Source organism: Phyllobates terribilis, unplaced genomic scaffold (assembly GCF_046119375.1).
Source record: "Phyllobates terribilis strain yellow unplaced genomic scaffold, ASM4611937v1 Scaffold_7__3_contigs__length_470593459, whole genome shotgun sequence".
In the NCBI taxonomy this organism is placed as follows: domain Eukaryota; kingdom Metazoa; phylum Chordata; class Amphibia; order Anura; family Dendrobatidae; genus Phyllobates; species Phyllobates terribilis.
The window spans coordinates 232724065-232743553 of record NW_027362767.1 but is presented as its reverse complement, the minus strand read 5'-3'; the positions used below and the strand labels follow the sequence as shown (position 1 = coordinate 232743553).

The 19489-nt window shown below is 40.9% G+C and overlaps 1 protein-coding gene across 1 annotated transcript in view; it reads right to left on the bottom strand.

The window, feature by feature from the left end:
• LOC141155470 (nuclear receptor subfamily 6 group A member 1-like) overlaps positions 1-19489 on the bottom strand; it is a 260468-nt gene that overhangs the window by 46731 nt on the left and 194248 nt on the right. The gene's annotated exons all lie outside the window — the stretch shown is intronic.

Below are 19489 nucleotides of genomic sequence, written 5' to 3'. Positions count from 1 at the left end.
GAAAGGAAGGGAGAAAGGAAGGGAGAAAGGAAGGGAGAAAGGAAGGGAGAAAGGAAGGGAGAAAGGAAGGGAGGAAGGAAGGGAGGAAGGGAGGGAGGAAGGGAGGGAGGAAGGGAGGGAGGAAGGGAGGGAGGAAGGAAGGGAGGAAGGCAGGGAGGGAGGGAAGGAGGAAAGGAAGGAAGAAGGGAGGACGGAGGGAAATGGGGAGAGAGAAAGGGAGGTAGAGAGAGATTTTCCAGCTCCAAAGTTTGGGTCTCCATTGATTTCAATGGGGTTCGATGCTGAACTCTGAACATGAACTTCTGCTGGAAGTCCGTTTTACAGTTCGGGAGGGAGAGAGATAGTAAAGGAAGGAGGGAAGGAGGGATTGACGAAGGGAAGGAGGGAGGAAAAAAGGGAAGGAAGGAGGAAAAAAGGGAAGGAGGGAGGAAAAAAGGGAAGGAGGGAGGAAAAAAGGGAAGGAGGGAGGAAAAAAGGGAAGGAGGGAGGAAAAAAGGGAAGGAGGGAGGGAAGAAAGGAGGGAAGAAGGGATGGAGGGAGGTAGAGAGAGATTTTCCAGCTCTAAAGTTCAGGTCCCCATTGATTTCAATGGGGTTCGGGTTCATGCTCAAGTTCAGTTCTGGTACCCGAACCAGACTTTAGACTAACTTTCGGTTGGGTACCATAACCCGAATTTCCACGGGTCCGATCATCCCTAAGTGTAATACTTTATTTAATCTGTAGTGACACTGCAGGGAAAGTGAACACAAGCTTCCATGTTACCAAATGGATCACAGCGGATTAATAAATTCACTCATGATCGAACAATATCCCCTCAATTATGCGAAATATCTAATGATCTCCTTCTGCATCCTTTACAAACAAAATATCATCCAGTTTACGAACCCTCGTAATGTGTTAAAAGGATACTAGCCGTACAAACATCTTTTTCTTAATTTATTTTGCCTACTGGTACAGTTTTTCAACAAAATAACTGATAGGGTATCCATATGATCAGTCACTAGTTTAATTGACAGATCTCCAGTTCTTGGCATTTTCAGAATCATTTTCTGCCCGCTTTGTGTTTGATTCCAGATGATTCATATAGGGGAAAATTATTCCTGGGTAAGGTGACCCATTGGACTCCTAAGCACACAAAGATCTTGGAGTCAGTTGACTGAGGTATGTACAAGGGAGGAGGAAAGATTGAGTTCTTGTGAGGACTGCAGATTACAAGTGGGGAGGAATCGGGTAATGGACAGAGGAGGCAGATTATGGGCGGCCTTGTAAGTCATTGTAAGTAGTTGAAACTAGATTGGAAGCCAATGAAGGGATTGGCCGAGGGTGGAGGAGTAGCGAGGCGAGAGGTGGATTAAAATCGACCCATCTAGGCTTGAACAAGATCGATTTTCCTACAGATCGTTCATCCATTAAGTCGCCATGGCTTGAGATGGAGCTGAAGATCGTAAAGAAAAAAGTGAAAAAACTGGAGAGGTAGGAGAGTGTTGGTTTGCAGTCCACAGAGGAGGATATTATAGCAGTCACGGTGGGAGATGATGTCATGTCCTAGCATTATTGTTGACTCAGGGTTTAGGCAAAAGGCGGATTCTGGAAATATTTTTGAGTTTTAAGCTGTAGAAGGTGGTAAGGGCTTGAATGTGAGGTTTGTAGGACAGAGCAGAGTCAAGCCTTACACCGAGACAACGGACTTGTGATACAGGGAGAAAGTGGGAGGTCATTTAAGGTGAAGGAAAGACCTCCTAAACACATGGTAAAAATGGGCTGACGAACGATTATCCCCCATCACATCACAGACTACATATGCCAATATTTTTGACTGAAAGAAATCCATCACACAACCAATTTTTCAATGTTTACAAACGCTCGCCGTTCATCAGAAGAATTGCACGATCCTTCATTTCACCAAACGATCGTTCATTATGGAAGAAATGGGCCATTTCTTTCAAGTTTTAATGAACATGTATGACTCCATACATAACATGTCTGATTGAACATTGGCAAGTTCCTATTTTCACCCTCCGCCCATCCAATACATCTGGTTATCTATATGAACCCCGTGGCACAAAATCAGGACATTGCTATTTGTATAGAATTACAATAGAACGATCCATAAGTTCCCATTCCTCTTAAGACCGATTTTAGGATCATGTACATGTTACTTGAACAAGGAAGCAATATAAATTCCTGATTTCCTCCCAAAGAAGATGATTTTTCCCAGATAAACCCTACTGTGAGATAAGGCGCTGAGATACATTAAGGAGTTATTTTAAGTGACTTGCAATGTGAAGCCTGATTTAAGATTAAACGCAGATCCAAGATAATGAGGATACATCTAGGTTAACGAACTAGAATGCTCCAGTCATCATTCTGGCAGTTTCCTCTCTTCGTCTGACATCTCCGTCCCTGAAAATGACGGCACGCCAAGTAGGATTGTGCTCACAGAGTCGGCAGCCCAATTCTGTCGCAGTGGGAAAGTTACCATCAGACGATACCAAATCTCACATGACAGCTCTTCTAGCTCGCGGACATTCAATTTACATTTTCTGTACTATCTGACAAACGATAAAAGCCGGCATGAAACGACTTTAACCCCTTTCTCACAGGCAGGAGACACATCTTTGGAAACTAAAGAGTTTCTTCTAAAAATATTCGTCAGTGGTCGCGTTGAAGAATGCTACAGTCAGCTTCTTCCAAGCCCAAAATGGCTGATAACAGGGAACTATAGCTCATATTCTACAGTATGACAAATGTGATATCTAATTCTCAATGGCCGCTGCTCTTAACTCCTACATGACCAAGCAATTTTTCCTGCCTTTCATCCAAGAGCCATAACTGTACTTTTCCCTTGGGCTTGTTTTTTCAGGAAGAGTTGTCGTTTTGAATGACATCATTCATTTTACCATGAAAAATGGGAAAAATATTTCAAATGGGGTGAAATGGGGGAAAAAATGCAATTCTGACTGTTTTTTGGGTTTATTTTTAAGGCTTTCATTGTGCAGTAATAGGATTCTTCAGGGCAGGCACAAACTTATGGGTTTTTTTGGGGTTGTTTTTTTTTATTTTTTTTTTATTTAGAAGTGACCAAAAACTGACCCAATTCTGGATTTTTTTCCTTTTTGGTATTTTATACATTGTTTAAATAATTTTAATTTATTGATGGACTGAACGTTTACGAACATTAGCATACCAAATACACATTTTGTTTTCCTTTATTTTTGAACTGGGAAACGGAGGGTGATTTAAACTTTTTTTTAATATATATTTTTCAATTTTATTATTTCTTTTTATTGCTACTTTAATGCTGAAGTCCCTTGGGGGGACTTTAACCCGAGATCACTTCATTGCTTGTTCTGCATACTGCAACAGTGCAGTATTACAATATATAGTGAAATTGATGGTCTTATACTAAGCCCAGCTACGTGCTGATCTTCATTAGCAGAACAAGATGACATGAATGGTTGAAGGGGTTGCCTGGGACTTTAATATTGATGGCTTATGCTTGGTCATCAATGTCTGATTAGGAAAGGAAGGGAGAAGGGGGGTGGATCGGCACCTCCGCCGATCAGTTGTACTCTTTTTCTGCAGAAGTTATCAAAGTTATCAGTTACAGAGCTGCACAGCTTTGTCAAATAATTAGTGGCCGCAGCTGGGTACTGCACATCCGCCCCCTATACAAATCAATGGGGAGCGGATGTGCAGTACCAGGCCGTGGCCACTATTCCATCGATGGTGCTGTGAACCCCCACCGATCAGAGATTGATGACCTACCCTAAGGATTTTAAAGTCCCGGACAACCTTGTTAAAGTGAACCTGTCAGCAGTTTATTAGACCTCAAGCTAATGTCATCTATGTGAAGTCCATGTAATGTTGATACGTCCATACCTTTGTTTTATAAGTCTGTGTCTTCGTTTTATAGAAATCCATCTGCAAATAATGTTTATGCAAATGATTTACAAGTGCAGAGGGCTTGGCCTGCACGTACAGCTTTCTGACTTCTCTCCCTTGTTTCCCAGCCCACTTCCGGCCTTCCCTTAATGACTGACAGGTCACTCTTCTCTGTGACCTGCTTCCCTGCTCGAAATCTTGAGAAAGCACCATGGTTCCCAGGGTCGGTGTTTTCACAGTAAGGTCCTGATCACTTTGAGAGCCGGACTATTGATCCTCGCATGTGCAGACACTGCGAATAACTGCGCTTGCACGGGATCTCGGGAGGAGGAGTAGGTTACAGAGAAGAGTGAATGGTCAGTCACCTTCACGAGGCCGGCATTGGGCAAGGAGAGAGGGAGAGCGGCCGGAGAGCTGTAAGTGCAGGGCCAAGTACCCTGTACTTGTGGCTCATTTACCGATGGATTTCTATAAAACACAAACTTACAAAGGTATGGACGTAATCAACATTAAAGAGACTTTAGATGATGTTACTTTGAAGTCTAAAAACCTGAGGACAGGTTCCCGTTAATGTACTAATCACACCAGCACCAATCAGACACTGGTTGTGTTATTGCTATTGTTGCGGCATTTCATAAAAAACATTTTGGAAAGCCGTTAGGGGACTATGCGTCTCGGGTGACTAGTACAAGGCCCCTCCCCAAAGACTGATCGGCCACAGATAGGGAGAAACCTAGCTCTAGCCTCATATCTGCACAATGGTTTATAAAATGTCCTGGCAATACGGGTTTGATGCCAATCCAAGGGTGGTTTACATGTAATTTGCACTTTATGGTCTATTTGGTCCTAGTTATGTTTTTTACAGTTTCTCACATTGCGTCTGCACTGAATTATCAAATGGGTACATTTTTAGGCAATTTCGAGAAATAACAGATGTAGCAAAACTTTATTGGTCAATAGTGAACTATCCGCGTGTCGTTAGGGCTACTATATTACTTTAGTAACACGATGCTTTCCCAGTTTGATGACAAACTCCGCTCAATGACTGTACATCCATCATATCTTGATGCGATCAATAATAGCCATCTACATACAAAATCACATTAGCAGCTTTTCTTGAAGGATTTTCAAAAGAGCTATGTAATGCTGTAATGTATGATATAAATGGTACCGGCTATAACCACGTAGTAAGAAGCTTGACTGCCCCCTTAATCCATACTGACCCTTAGGAACCACTCAGAATTTACCAGCCTCAGAACAATCTGAATATGTATTGATTTACAATCATATATATGTATTCAGCAGCGCTGTGGAAATGGTGCTGGTAACGGCTCTATTCATACTGCTTATGATTGGCTGAACGATCATTGGCCATGTAAACCAGGCAACGATCAGCCGGATCGCATGATGATGTGCTGCTGACAAATTGCAAACTGTATGTGAACTGAACGATTGGAATAATATCCATCCCCTGCGTACATTGGCTGTAGAAGGTCCTCTGAATGAGCACCAATCGGACAACGTACGCCCATGTGTATAGCCACACAATTGCTAATTAAATACCACTAAATGGTGCTCGTGTAAAGGCCCCATACAAATTAGACAAAAGTTGTCCAAATCTGACGATATCAGCCAAGAATCTAATATGTATGGGGATCCCCTGACTGTCCCCCAACAGGTGAAGCCGGGAGAGAGAATAATTCATTCCAACAACCGATCCTTTTGTTTGGGGTTCTCAAAAATAACCCAACGATGGTTCAGCCAACAGTTTTCTAATGTTTACAGGGGTCTGAACACCGACATTCAGTGATCGGATAACAGATCCATAGGTAAAGTGATCTATCGGTGCTAAGACCACGGCACAAAAGAAAACAGACACCAACAAGGAGCACCGGAGCGGTGGGCGATAAACAAAGGGTGGACACCCCACTGGTGCAGCCTAAGGGCCCAAGACGTAAGGGGACCACATTCACCTCCAAATCAGGTGGAATTGAGCATTATGAAGAGCTACTGGTCTACAAAGGGTCCATGTACTGTTCTTACACAGGGGCCCTCTTTGGTTTGTCTCCGCTCCTGAAACAAGCAATCTCAGCCTTAACATTTTTATGTATCAACCCTTTTTAATATCATAAACCCACAAGTCTCCCATAATGAACAGATGTAATCATTTTGGCCAACTGTTTGGGAGAAATACTGTTTAGACAGTGTATAACGATTTGGATAAAACAAAAATTATAGAGTTTTTAATTAATGGCGTCCGGTATCTCCCCAAGTCTATAGCACTAGAACAATCGCTTCTATTGTATATCATCTATGTAAGGCCTCATACACATTATTCTAAAAGTCAGCTGAACCCATCGATATCGGCCAACAATCTAATGTCTAAGGAGGAACTCCTGACTCTCCCCCAACTGATGATGTCGGGGAAGAGCAGGATACAGCACGTCGGCTTTCCACCAGCCGATCCTTTTGTTCTCCAGATGAATCGCTGCCAAGAGTTCCTGTGTAGAGAGATAGCGGTCAGTCGAACGAATGTTCAACCGGCAGCCATCTAATGTGGGGAACCGTAGAAGAATTAGGACATCTTTGTTAGATCTTTCCTCACCATTGGGCTCCATTTTGATTTTACTTGAAAAGGGGGAAGGAAGTTGTGGGATTTTAGGTTTTTAGGAATTCCTTTCAAGCAGAAGAAAATGTCACAAACCTGTCACTGTGAGCTATTTATATGAAGGGAGGAGCAGGGTGCGGACAATGGTGGAGGATCAATAGCCTGACATTCCAGGGGCAGATCTATTCAATGCTACTGTACAGATGAGGACAACCTGATGACCATAAAGCCTGAATGACGACTTGGGGTCACTCCGAGACAGTGGAGCTTCCTGAACTCTGGACACATTGCTGAATATAATGGGAAGAAGCCCAATTCTGCTCATCTAGGCTTGTTTGAGCATATATATATATATATATATATATATATATATATATATATACATATACATACATACATACACACACATACAGGGAAATCTAAAGTATTAATACAGTAAAAATAAATAAATAAAAATATCACACTTTAATCATTTAATTTTCCCAAAACTCTTAAAATAAAAACCTCCCAAAACCTACAACAAACCCCTCCACCCCCATACTTCAGAGAACTCGGAGGCTTTGATACTCATTGACCGGAATCTATGAAGGATTGCTCGCCCCTGTAATGGCAGTCAGTCATACTGGTTGTTATCCAGTTTCCAATGAATCCGATAACAAAAAAAGAAAAAAAATAATAGATTTTTTAAGCAATTTGCCAGACGGCACAATTCGAGCCCTTGTATCTACTGTTGATGACCTTTTTTTTTTTTTATTATTATTATTATTTCAGAGAGAAATGCTATTGAAAGAGGTTTCCGGAGATTTTATTCTTTTGCATAGGTCATCAATACCAGAACATTGGGGAGCAACTCTCGGCACCCCCATTGATCAGCTAATTGAAGGTGGAAGTGACATGGCGCCGTACATTGTGTAGTGGACATGAATGGTACTACAAGTGAATGGGGGAATGCATGCAGTACCACTCCTGGCCACTGCACAACGTACGGAGCTGTGCAAATTCCAATGCGCGGCGGCACTTTTAAGCAGCTATCCTAAAAATAGGTCATCAATATTAATATACTGGAAACCTTCTTTAAGTGTTTAAAAAAGGTCTTAATAAAAAGTCGATCTTAAAAAAAAAAAAAAATCCATGTTTTATGTTGACCCCTATCTTGATGGAGCCAGAATAGATATACCGCACATGCCGGCCGGCATGAGAGTCACTCTGCAGGAAATACTGCTGCAGAGTGAATATTTTGTGACGTTGTCCATGGGCATCATGTACTGTATAAATGAAGGCTACATCGGTATCTGGAGAATTAGGCTGCAGTCTCCTGAAGATGCCTGTTTTGTTAGTTGATGTCAATTATAAGCACGTTATTTACGGCCTCTCGGGGAGGTTGTTTGGGGCTTGCAGTGTCAGGAGAGGAATGCTCTAGTTGCAGATCACTGGGACAACTCTGTTAATCTATTTGAACATCTGACTGAGGACAATCCTCAATTCCTTCTTCTTTGCTTTGTAGCCCTGAATTCTCTAATCTTCTACAATGCTTTATCAAGATAAAATATATGGGTCGGGATTAACCTTCCCATGGCATCCCAGGCTATCAGGTCTGTTCCTGTCTCTTTTGTTTCGGTCGCATTTACAAAATCTTTCCTTAATTTACGAAAGAGACTAAAATCATAAAAGAAGTTCATTAATTGCTACCTAAAAGACTGAAGAATTTGTAAGACCTTAAAACTTTCTAAAGGATGAATTAAACTAGGGGTAAAAATTATATAAATAAATTCAAATTTTTGGACTAACATAAGATCGGAAAAACGTTACGCAATAACTTGCTATTCATCATTTTTGTCTAAAAATGTTCTTGTAAAATTTCCCAGAAAAGGCAACGTAATCTGAGTTGCCAACATCTAGGGTCATCAAATATCCGATCTCTTCAGCTACCTGGGCAAAAATAAGCAAAAGAAAAAATCCATGTAGAAACAATGTATCCCTCAAGCTTTGATGCACCTCTCGTGTTTGCATCTTTGGGGACTCACATTTATGGCACAGTTTCTGCCAGGGACCTTAACTGTGCCAGAGTTATGCAATGTATGTTGGAAATGCACCGGATTAGCTGATCTGTGTGTGGGATCACTGTCTGAACACAACTCTATGGTGTCAAAGTTGACATAGCTACAAAACTTGATCGACGAGAGTCGTAGACTGTGCCACACAGAGAATATATTACCCTTGTATGGTCAGCTGTTAAAAGGCAGCAGTTGGCAAGCTAAGCCCAAAGTAAAGGCCACCCTTGTCTAACGCCAGCTGAACCTATCGGCAGGCTCAGCCAACAGTTTTTATGTGGATGGGGTCCTCCTGACTGAACCTCGACAGACAAGAGGACTTGGCTTGTCAGATTTTGGACTGCCGATCCATTTGTTCTTGGCGAATTATGCAGAAACCAAGGAAATAGTAGAGCAGTGTTCCCCAAATCCAGTCCTCAAGAGCCACCAACAGATTCCGTTTTCAGGATTTCCGTAATATTGTACAGCTGATGGAATTATCTTCTGGGCATCCCGAAAAACAAGATCTTTTGGTGGCTCTTGAGTTGGGGAACACGATCGTAGAGAATACAGAAGCACTTAGAGCAAGCACTAGTCTCACGTGTGGAGGAGTTGGGAGAGACATCTGCCGTCTGAAATCTTGGTCGAACGGTCACTTGACCGATGGCCATCTACTGCGTATGGGGCCCCTAAAGCTCTGCTCGCATGTCTGGTAGAAATTTCAATCCGTTTTGTTATCATAAAAACAGAAAGAAAATGTTCCAGTAAAGGACCCAGTAAAGGACCCATTCATTTGGAAGCATCATAATATCTTTCTTTTGCATCTCTTCCAGCTTATATCCGTGTTTTTTTAGCTGGAGCAAAAAACAAAGTCTACACAACTTTTTTCCAAAAATCTGATAGCAACTGGATCCATTTTTATTTTAAACATTACAGTCTATGGAAAACATTATTTTATTTATTAAAACGGATGGTCACCTGCTGTGCTGTTCATTAATGGATCAGTTTATTTTAGCACTGTGCATATTTAGAACATATTCATAACACGAGAAAAGTTCAGAGACATCTCTAGCAAAAATGGAGACCAAAGTGCCGGTTTTTAAATGGATCAGGGTTGTCATTTTTTTATTTTTTATTTTTTTAAAGATGGATCCATTCTGGAAACTTTAGTGTCTATTTTTCATCCGTTTTTTGCTGCGTTCCTAACGGATCCAGTTTTTTTTTTCAATACTAAATTCATTACAAAGAGATGACAACTGGTTATGTCAACAGAGCCTGAAAGCAAACTTCATCTCATAGTATTGTGTTGTGTTGCAGATTCTTATCGGCTGAAACAGTCAGCAGCTTTACACATCAAAGACACTTCTGATACAAAAGATTGCACATTGTTTCAGGGTAATTAATTCTGTGTGATGCAAGAGACCAAAAATATTCATCACACACAAACTGACCTGTATGATGCTGCAAACACATGTACTTAAATATATACACATATTTCTGTAATTTTTGACGACCATCGAGTCATGTTCATATACCATTATCTATTTAGTTATTTTACTAGCTCATATCGGCCACAGGGAATGTAGATTGTGAGCCTCAATGGGGAAAGTCATAATGTGCGGTGAAATTATTGTAAAATACAATAAACACCGGTGGAAACCCACGCAAACACGGTGAGAAGATACAAACTTTTTACAGATGTTGTAATTGGTGGGATTTGAACTCAGGACCCCAGCGCTGTAAAGCAACAGTGCTCACCACTGAGCCACCGTGCTGCCCCATGTTTATTTCTTGGCAGATCCCATCATTCACACCAAGATCTATATGTAAGCAATGTGGATGGCGAGCAGAAGACCTTGCTGCCGTTACGATGGTATTAAATACTAAGACATCTTGGAATACTTTGACCAATTCTCTCTTGGAGAATTGGCGAGGGGATGCAGCAGCCCTACTCCACAGAAATAAGATATATGGTCTAGTCATGGAAGCTTTTCAATATGGCAACTGCTGGTTGGTAATTAATATCTACGCTTAAGGCCAATTACCCATACCAAATGTAAGAGAGTAAACATGCTACAAGCACAAGACATGTCCTGCCGATATCGATAATCTATGGGCACAGAACAATCGTTTAAACAATATTTCTGTGCCCATAGAATTTCACCTAAACAATAAAGTAAATGAGTTGGATATAGTTGAACGGCAATTGATTAGCAGCCTAAATTGACCAGTCTATACCTGCAATGAGTTTTAGACTCCAGGCTTACAGTAAAAGCCCCAATAGACCTTTATAATAAAGTCAGCCAAACCTAACAATGGCAGGATTGATCATACGCATTTTGAGCCTCCAGACAGATGATGTTGGGGGACAGAAGGATCGCCACATTGGAAATCCAAAGGCCAATCCTTTTGTTCTCCCTGAAGATGAGCTGCTGCCAGAAGAGTCTGACAGTGGCAGTCTCGGAGAACACAAGAGAGTTTGGCCGAGCCTAGCATTACCGTGTTTAGGGGATTTGAGTGTGATAGCTATTGGCCACACGATCCTTCGGCCAACAGCTATCTAATGTATATGTGGGCCTTAAAGTCAACCAAATCTGTGGATTTTGGTGGGATCATATGTAAGGAGGCCTCCTAACTCTTCTCTGTTGGTGGAGAGGAGGATCGGCTTGTGATCCTATTGTTCTCCCTGAAGATAAGCCACAATCAGAGTTGTCTGGAAGCAGCTTACTCTCCTCTCCCCATACAGAACTCATGCCAACTCGGACGAGCCCAGTGTTGCATGAGAAGGTCAGAAGGATCGCTGTCGGCTGAATCAGATTGCATCCAACACCTATCGGATTTATAGAACTTCAGAGGCAGGACTCTTGGACAGGGTGGGGTTTGTGTGTTCTCCTTATGTTCATATGGGCTTCAACACTGTGAAACCACTCCAAAAGACCAACTAAGATCACTCCTGACCTGGGCCAAATTTAAAAAAAATAAATAAAAATCACCCCAATGTATGTTTTCCATAGTGCAAGTGCTAAAAAATACCAGATGTCATCACATAAAACCATGATAATCTGGTGCACGTACTTTCCCATGTATAATTTTTTTATTAAATTCATTAATAAATTTTTGGTTTATTTTTCTGCATAAAAACGAATGGTCAAGTTTCATATTAGTCTTCAACTTATCAAAATGGTTTAACGCTGCCCTTTTCCCCCCATCACCCAGGCAGAATCATACATCCTACACATTTACTGTACATCAGCGACTTCACTTTACTATTCCTGGCAGCTGAACTTTGCAGCAGTGAAGGAAAAAAAGTGAAGGATAAGAATCTTTGGATTTTTACAAGACCCTGTGGGAATTCCAGATGACCCTATTAAGGACTCCCAAGGCCCTATTGATTTCATGACCCTATGCTCTCTTCTTCCTTTGCATATTAATGGGGACTCCTTGTGTTATACTGCAAAGTATTGGGTGGATTGAAGGCAACATTACCATTGACCTCTCCATGCTCCCAGTGCTTTAATATGCAAACTATCCCCTTTAACCTTGATATTTGACGCTGTTCTTACATATCCAAAAGAAATGTAAAGTTTTCTCTGCCACCAGGTTATGGGATACATTTCAAGATGAGATAACAAGGGGCTGATGGTGTACTGGTTAAAATCTGGGCAACATGGACTTTTATTTTGGGAAATTTTTGGATCATTTTCATAAGTATTAGACGTGTAAGCTTACATACATGCATATATAAAATATCAGGCAGGGATCAAGACCACCCACAGATTACTACAGCCATAGGAACCAAGTCACTGTACTTTGCCTTGTGGTCTTGTCTAACAAAGCCTCTATAGTGATATTTTACAAAGACCCTACATCGTGGGCAATGACAAAACGTCATAATGATTAACAGATTGAGAGTCGTACTACTACAGCTACTATTGTAAGCTTGAGAAACAGTGGGAACCATTAAACCATAGTGGAGAGTGCACACCATCATACTCTACAGCAAAAACAGAAGACATAAACCCTATAAAATGAAGGTACTATTTTGCTTTACTATATGTAGCCATAGATAAAAAAAAAAAAAAAGCTTGGGGTACCTACTTGGAAAAAATGTTAGCCAGCCATGTATGAGAAGATGTTGTATGATTAGAAAGAAAGTGCCCTATTGGGACTCACGATCACCAGGATGTCTTTGGTGTGTGGGAGAAAACCGCAAGAACCTGGAGGAAAACGCACACAAACTCCTTGCAGATGTTGTCCTTGGTGGGATTTAAACGCAGGTCCCCAGCGAGGTAAAGCAGCAGTGTTAACCATTGAGCCACTGCGCTGCCCTACTACCTACTGATCTGTTCCCTAAGGCGGCAAAGAGGACATGTTGTAAGGGTTTGTAGCCAGCAAGCCACTTGGCCAGTATATTTAGACACAGGTCTAAGGCAGTGATCCAAATTGTACCCCTGGTGAAGTAAAGCAATGGCTTTAGCATTCTAAAGGGTAGAAGCTTAGTTTTACTGCAAAATTTTCCAAACCGCTTTAGTAATGGTAGAGAGATTTTCTCCTGAAAAACTCGAAAATTGGAGCAATTTTTTTTAACGTTATGTCTGAATGGATTTCCTACGGGTTACGCAAACCTATTTCAAAAAGACACTGAAAATGGGCATAAGAAAGGAACGAATCTTAAAATTATGGAGTCACATGACCAACAAACTCCTAAGCTGGCCATATACAGACTTATGTTGGCTGAACCCGCCGATATCGACCTATTTCGGCTGACTGTCTAATGTGTATAGGGACGCCGGCCAAATGACGGTTGGGAGTGATGTCGATCAGGCGTGTCCAATTTGGGATAGCCGATCGCATTGTTTTCCCGGAAACAGGCTACCGGCCAATGCGTCAATTGGCAGCTTTCTCATAGAGAATACAGGAGCGCTCGGCCAAACGAGTCCTCCTGTGTATGGGAGAGATGTCTGTTGGCCGAACTATCTTCGGCCGAGATCGACAGCCATCTAATAATGTACACGGCAAGCTTAAATTATGACATTAGTCTTTAGTGGTGCTAAATAGTTTGGGGTGGGGAGCACATGAACTACAACAACAACATGTGGTGACCACAAGCTGGAGTTTATCTTTAGTGCAACCTCTACAGGCCAACTTCATTGCAGCACAAGTGCTAAAGCAAACATTGATGCAGTGTGTGAAAATGACAAAGCTTACAACTCAACCTCATCTTGAACCCTGTAGAATTTTATGGCTTCGGCCCTGTAAAGCATCCCAAACCCCACCCCACCCCCCTTCTCACATTAAAGGGGGCATTGTTTCAAAAGGTCACGGTGGGGTTCCTTCCATGTTCTCATTCAATATACCGTATATGTTTTGGAGTGACATCACCAGTATAAAAATACTCATTCTTTAAAAGTTTTCTTTTATGCCCCCTTCTCTCATCCCCCACCCTAAAAGATTTGTCTTCCCCAAATACCAGATTTTATTCCGGAAATGTGTCAAGAATCAATTATTCATTGTCAATGACCCAAAAGGCTCAAAAGTCAAAAGAACAACAAATAATCAGTGATATCATTTTTGGCCAACTTACCAGAAGTTGGATACGGGAGCCATTGTTTAATTAAATAAAGTCTTGCCTGTAATAAAACTATTGGTTTAACTCAAAGCCTCCCAAAGGAGTTACCATATTACAGCATTTCGGCAATATTCATTATTGACCAGAAAACCGAAAAGATTAAATGGTGGAATAAAGACACCCAACAGATCTACGGTCTCCAGAGGTAAAATGCAGTACAGTAACAGCACCAAGACCCGACTTCAATGAGTTAAATAACCCCCCCCAAAGAGCTTTGAATAGTAAGACAAGATAAAGCTTAGAGAGAGAGATAATACACATTTTTTTTTTTAAGAGGGCAGAAAGATAAATCTATCTGGAGATGTTAAGGCTTGTAAATAAATAAATTATTTAGTTAAAAAAAAATGAATAAATCAAACTATTCTTATCACAAGCTATAAAAAAAAAAAAGAAGTGAAAAATGGTTAAAATAATTAAGTTTATTATCAATTGAGAACTCAGTGGCTCATGCCAACAGCTCCTCGATAAATATGGACAATTTTAAAATATATTATGTGGACGAGATAGTAAAGAAATCATAAAAAAAAAAAAAAAAAAATAAGAAAAAATGAAGCCTATAGGTCCATTTACACTGCCGGTAAAAAAAAAAAAAAAAAAAGAGAAAAATAAAGGCGTCTTAAGGTCAATTTACACTGCCGGTAGTTAAATAGTCTTTTCACACAGGTAGACCGCAGTTCAGATGCACAATTAACCGTCTGTAATAGATAAGCGGACATCGTTCTCGGCAGCATATATGAGCGTTTTGCTTGTTGGTCGCACGATCGGCAGCCTCTTATTGGCAGTGATAATTGCGCAATGTAAATGAATCCAAAATAAGAAAATTTGGCAGAAAGATCAAGTGATATGTTATTTTACGACCTTAGGGTCTAAACGCATCAATAAATGTGTATCACCACGATGGCCATTGAATTTTAATGGATATTAAATCAAAGGATATTTTTCATTTACACTTTCTGAGACCAAATGTTCTTTTTTTGGGTACTTTGCCTGGACAAGCCAATGGGCCGGGCAACATCCCAGTACTATGCGGTTGAGAAAAAAAACTGAAGTGGTGAGCCAATATCCCCTTTTTTTTTGCCCTTGCTGGTGTAAATGAATCTTAAGGGTCCATGATCATCCTCAAAAATTGATGGATAAGCCAAGAACAATCAAGATTTTGCAGCTAAATTAGGATCCTACTAAAGAGAATCCTAGTCCAGAAGAAAAACCTAGAAATGTTCATAATTTGGGTCATCACGTAAAAAAAAAGAAAATGGAGATATGTATATAAGACTGGACTGTGGAAAATACTGTATAATCCTAAAAACCTAATTAAAGGGTTATTCTGAAGTTGGAAACTTTTCCCCCTCTATCCATTGGATAGGGTATAACGTTTGGGATCCCCCACAATACCCAGAATCGAGGCTTTAAAGAGCCTCGTGTGAACAAAACGTTGGTCGATCATAAGACTGTCGCTGCATTCATTCTTAATGGGACTGATGGAGATAGTCTAGTGCTGGTCCTTGTCACTCTCATAAGAATGAATTGAGTGACAATGCACATGATCGAGAACTTATCCTTCATCCCATGGATATCGGGATAATTTTCAAACTTGAGAATACTCCTTTAAACACATTAGATAAAAGTAGGCTAAACTCAGAGAGTATCGGCCGACCGATCATTGGTTGATCATACGCCAAATTTTTATTTTTAGCCATTAACGGCCAAAAAAATTCAGCTTTGACAAATCGCAATTTTGACAGACCATAGTCTGCCATCAGACATGTGTAACTTTCAAAGAATGGGGGGCTAAAGTAGTTCATTTCGGCCATAACTTATTTTATGCGTATGGGCAGGTTCACGGTTTTTTTTAAGCATATTTAATCAGGTACAGGATCTATTCAGGATAAATTACCAGTAGTACCAGCCTAAAGACCCCATACACATTAGACTAATGTTGGCTGGACCTGCCAATATTGACCGCTTTGGCCAACAGCCTAATGTGTAAGGGGGCTCTGGATTTTAAGGCGATAAGGATTTATCATGTCCAATTTCGGACAGACGCTCCTTTTGTTCTCGTGAAATAAGTCGTCGCCAGAGAACGGCTCTCTCATGGAGAATACAGGAGACAGAGCCAGCGCTCATGTGTATGGGGGAGTCGTGCGAGATAGCTGCCGGCTGAACGATCAGCAGAACCATGGTTTGACTGGCAGCCACTTTATTCTTAACATTATTCCGTGAAGTGTCTGAGTTAAGTTAGAGAACCATAAATGTCCATTGCTGTTCCTATATTATAAAATATTACATTGCAATATTAGAAAATGTGAGACTGATAGACATGAGTGAATCGATTGTATGCAAATTTGTGTTGAATTTTTGAAAATTGTCCGGACCTGGCAAAGTCGAACAATTTACAATTAAATTCACGCAAATTGCCAAAAGTAACAATCATACTTTTACAAAATGAAGAATACCGCGTCAGCCAGAGAGGACTCATGTGAGCCCAAATATACCGTGCAGCTGTTAGAACACATAGTATATATAGTACAGCCATCACATAGTATAGCACAGCCTATCATAGCCAATATAAAAGCTGAGGGAGGGAATGAATCACAGCAACCATTTCAGATTGAATCTGTTTAGTGAGAGGATGTCAGAGCTCACAGCTTAGTCACAGATACAGAGAAAAAAATATTTTAAAAAACCCTCCGAATTAACTGTACAGATTGTATCTTACAATCTGCTTAAGCATAGCCATATATGTGGCAGGTCACATTGACATTACTAAGGGCTCGTTCAGACGAGCTTAATATGCGGATATGTGCTGTGCAAGCCAACCAATGTAATGAAAAATATTGCAGCATGCACTATTGTCTTCTGTATTTTGGATGAGATTCACCAAGTCAAGTCAATGGCTGTGCAAAAAAACAAAAAGAAAGGCCTATGCGGAATCAGCTGTAGTGAATACGATTTTTACGGATAGATTGCCGTTATTGACATACGAAACTGTATTTGATAGTTTAGATTTTAAACTGTTGAGGTTACATATGGATATCACATGGATGTAAAAAACTGATCCACCGATGGTACACAAATGGAAAACGGATGAAAAGCCTCAGGGTTTTCTGGATGAAAATCAGACTATCTTTATACCTTCACCTGAACCTGGTCTAAGGCTTTTTTTTTGGCGTTAAAGAGGTTGGCTACAGTCTTCGTAAACCTTGGAATATTATACACGTCGTTTAAGGGCAATTGAAGTACCTCCAATTTGCGCCAAATATGTTTACTGCAAATCAAATTTTGGGGAAAAGTTCAGGAAAGCTGGAGAAGTTAAATTTCAAAAGGTTTGATCATCTTTTGAGATCGAACAGTAACTGATCCAGCGCGGTAGGTAGGCTTTTCTTTACTCAAAGCAAAGGTTGCTGCCACCTCCTTGTATCTAAATACCCTTGCCAAGGCAAGGTGACTTGTTGGCCCCAACACTAGAGCTTAGCACCACAGGAGCACTCCTTGGACCTGTCCTTTAATTTACCACGTATCTTGACTTTTTAAACATACAGTCCCCCAACTAAATGAATGCATGAGTGATTATGCTGAACCTATATGCAGCCAGGTTAGCAATAAAACATGGGCAAGAATGGGATAGAATGGACTTTGAGGCACATAAGATCTAATCATTACACATTGGAGCCAAAAGGTTTACGTACTGGTTGATCATTGATTCCTATGGAAAGTTAACTAACCAAAAGTAATGGCGTCACGTCTAGTGTCAATACAAAGCAATATAGTGTCATGCAGTGCATTACGTAAATGCACCAATATTGCACCACTGGTGGTGGTAATGTTTTTGAGTCTGTAGATGCTAGATGATGATGACTAGTGAATAAGAAAAGTAGTGTAGATTACTAATAAGGAAATACTCCCAGAAAAAATGCTATTCTCTAATCCTTTAACAATAGCTATGTAGTATAGTGTGGAAGTGTGTAAACACTTAACGGATCTCAGTTTTCCCCGTTTCCAGCGATGTTCCAATCCTCTGTAGAAATATGCGACAGCCCGCACAACCCGCGTCTCCTGTGTGGACTGGAAGTCACTTTCTCAATGTAAGTCTTTGAGCTTTGATGTGAGTCTCATAGGCTTAAATTGGCAACCAGAAAAAAAAGAAAAGGTATTCCAGCGCCATTAAAAATAATTCATTTATTCATGATTCCTTAAAAATGATATATCCCAAAAGGGAAAAGGGGGGAAAAGATGGACAAGTAGTACACCGCATTTCAGACGCAGCTCAGGCATCCTTTGTCAAGCCCGCTCACACCGCTTCTCCTGTGTGGACTGGAAGTCACTTTCTCAATGTAAGTCTTTTAGAGCTTCGATGCGAGTCTCATAGGCTTAAATTGGCAACACATGAGATGCTACGTGATCTAGTTTCTTCAGAACTGCGGTCAAGTGTTTCAGAAGATGATCAGAACAGCGCTGGAAACCAGAGAACATGGCGATCGGCAAGTATTTATACACATCCATGCTACAAAATATCGATAAGGGATACTTACTTACTTTGAAAAAAATTCCGGAAGGATCAGGAAATGTTAAAGACAATTATCCCAAGAAATTCCTGCTAAACTGGATCTAGGGCGGGTCTGTTGGGTAGGGAGGGGGGAGTAGTTACTGTAAGACCAGTCAAATGGTCTGATCTGATTTCTGACCCTTCTGCTTGTAACCCTGGAAAATGATTACACTCAATTAAAAGGTAAACACAAAGGGCTGAAGGGGTCTTGTCACTTATTGATCCCTTACAGATGCTGAAATCCACCTCCCCCCAACAGACACACATTGTGAAAAACCGCCCACCCACCCCCTCAGCACTGGAGACTTCCTGCACAGTAACCCATGTGCTGAAAGACTGGATTTTGCTGCTTTGCTAATTTGGGCAGTGTTCGGACCCCTCCTGCCCGATAAAGCCATCAGGTGAGGCAGCCACGAGGAAATAAAAATTTAAGAGAAAAAAAAAAACGAAAAGTTGAAATGATGACTGGTCACCCCACATTCCTGAAAGGCCTAACTCAGGATACTCTATGTATTTGGGATTAGGGTACAGTGACAGTGTAGTAACAAAGGAAATGCAGAATTCAGCTGGATACAGAAGCACTGCAGGGATAAGCTCGTATACAAACATAATACAATGTCACTGGGATTAAGGGTTTCATCAGGCAAATAATGACCACCCGAGTCATTCAAGACGCCAGTCTTAAATTATAATGCACAAATAAGCAGAAACATCCATCATACAGCTATTGGACTGGAACCTCTGCAACCGATATGACCCCCTCTTTAGACAACTAGTACCATACTGGGGATTGG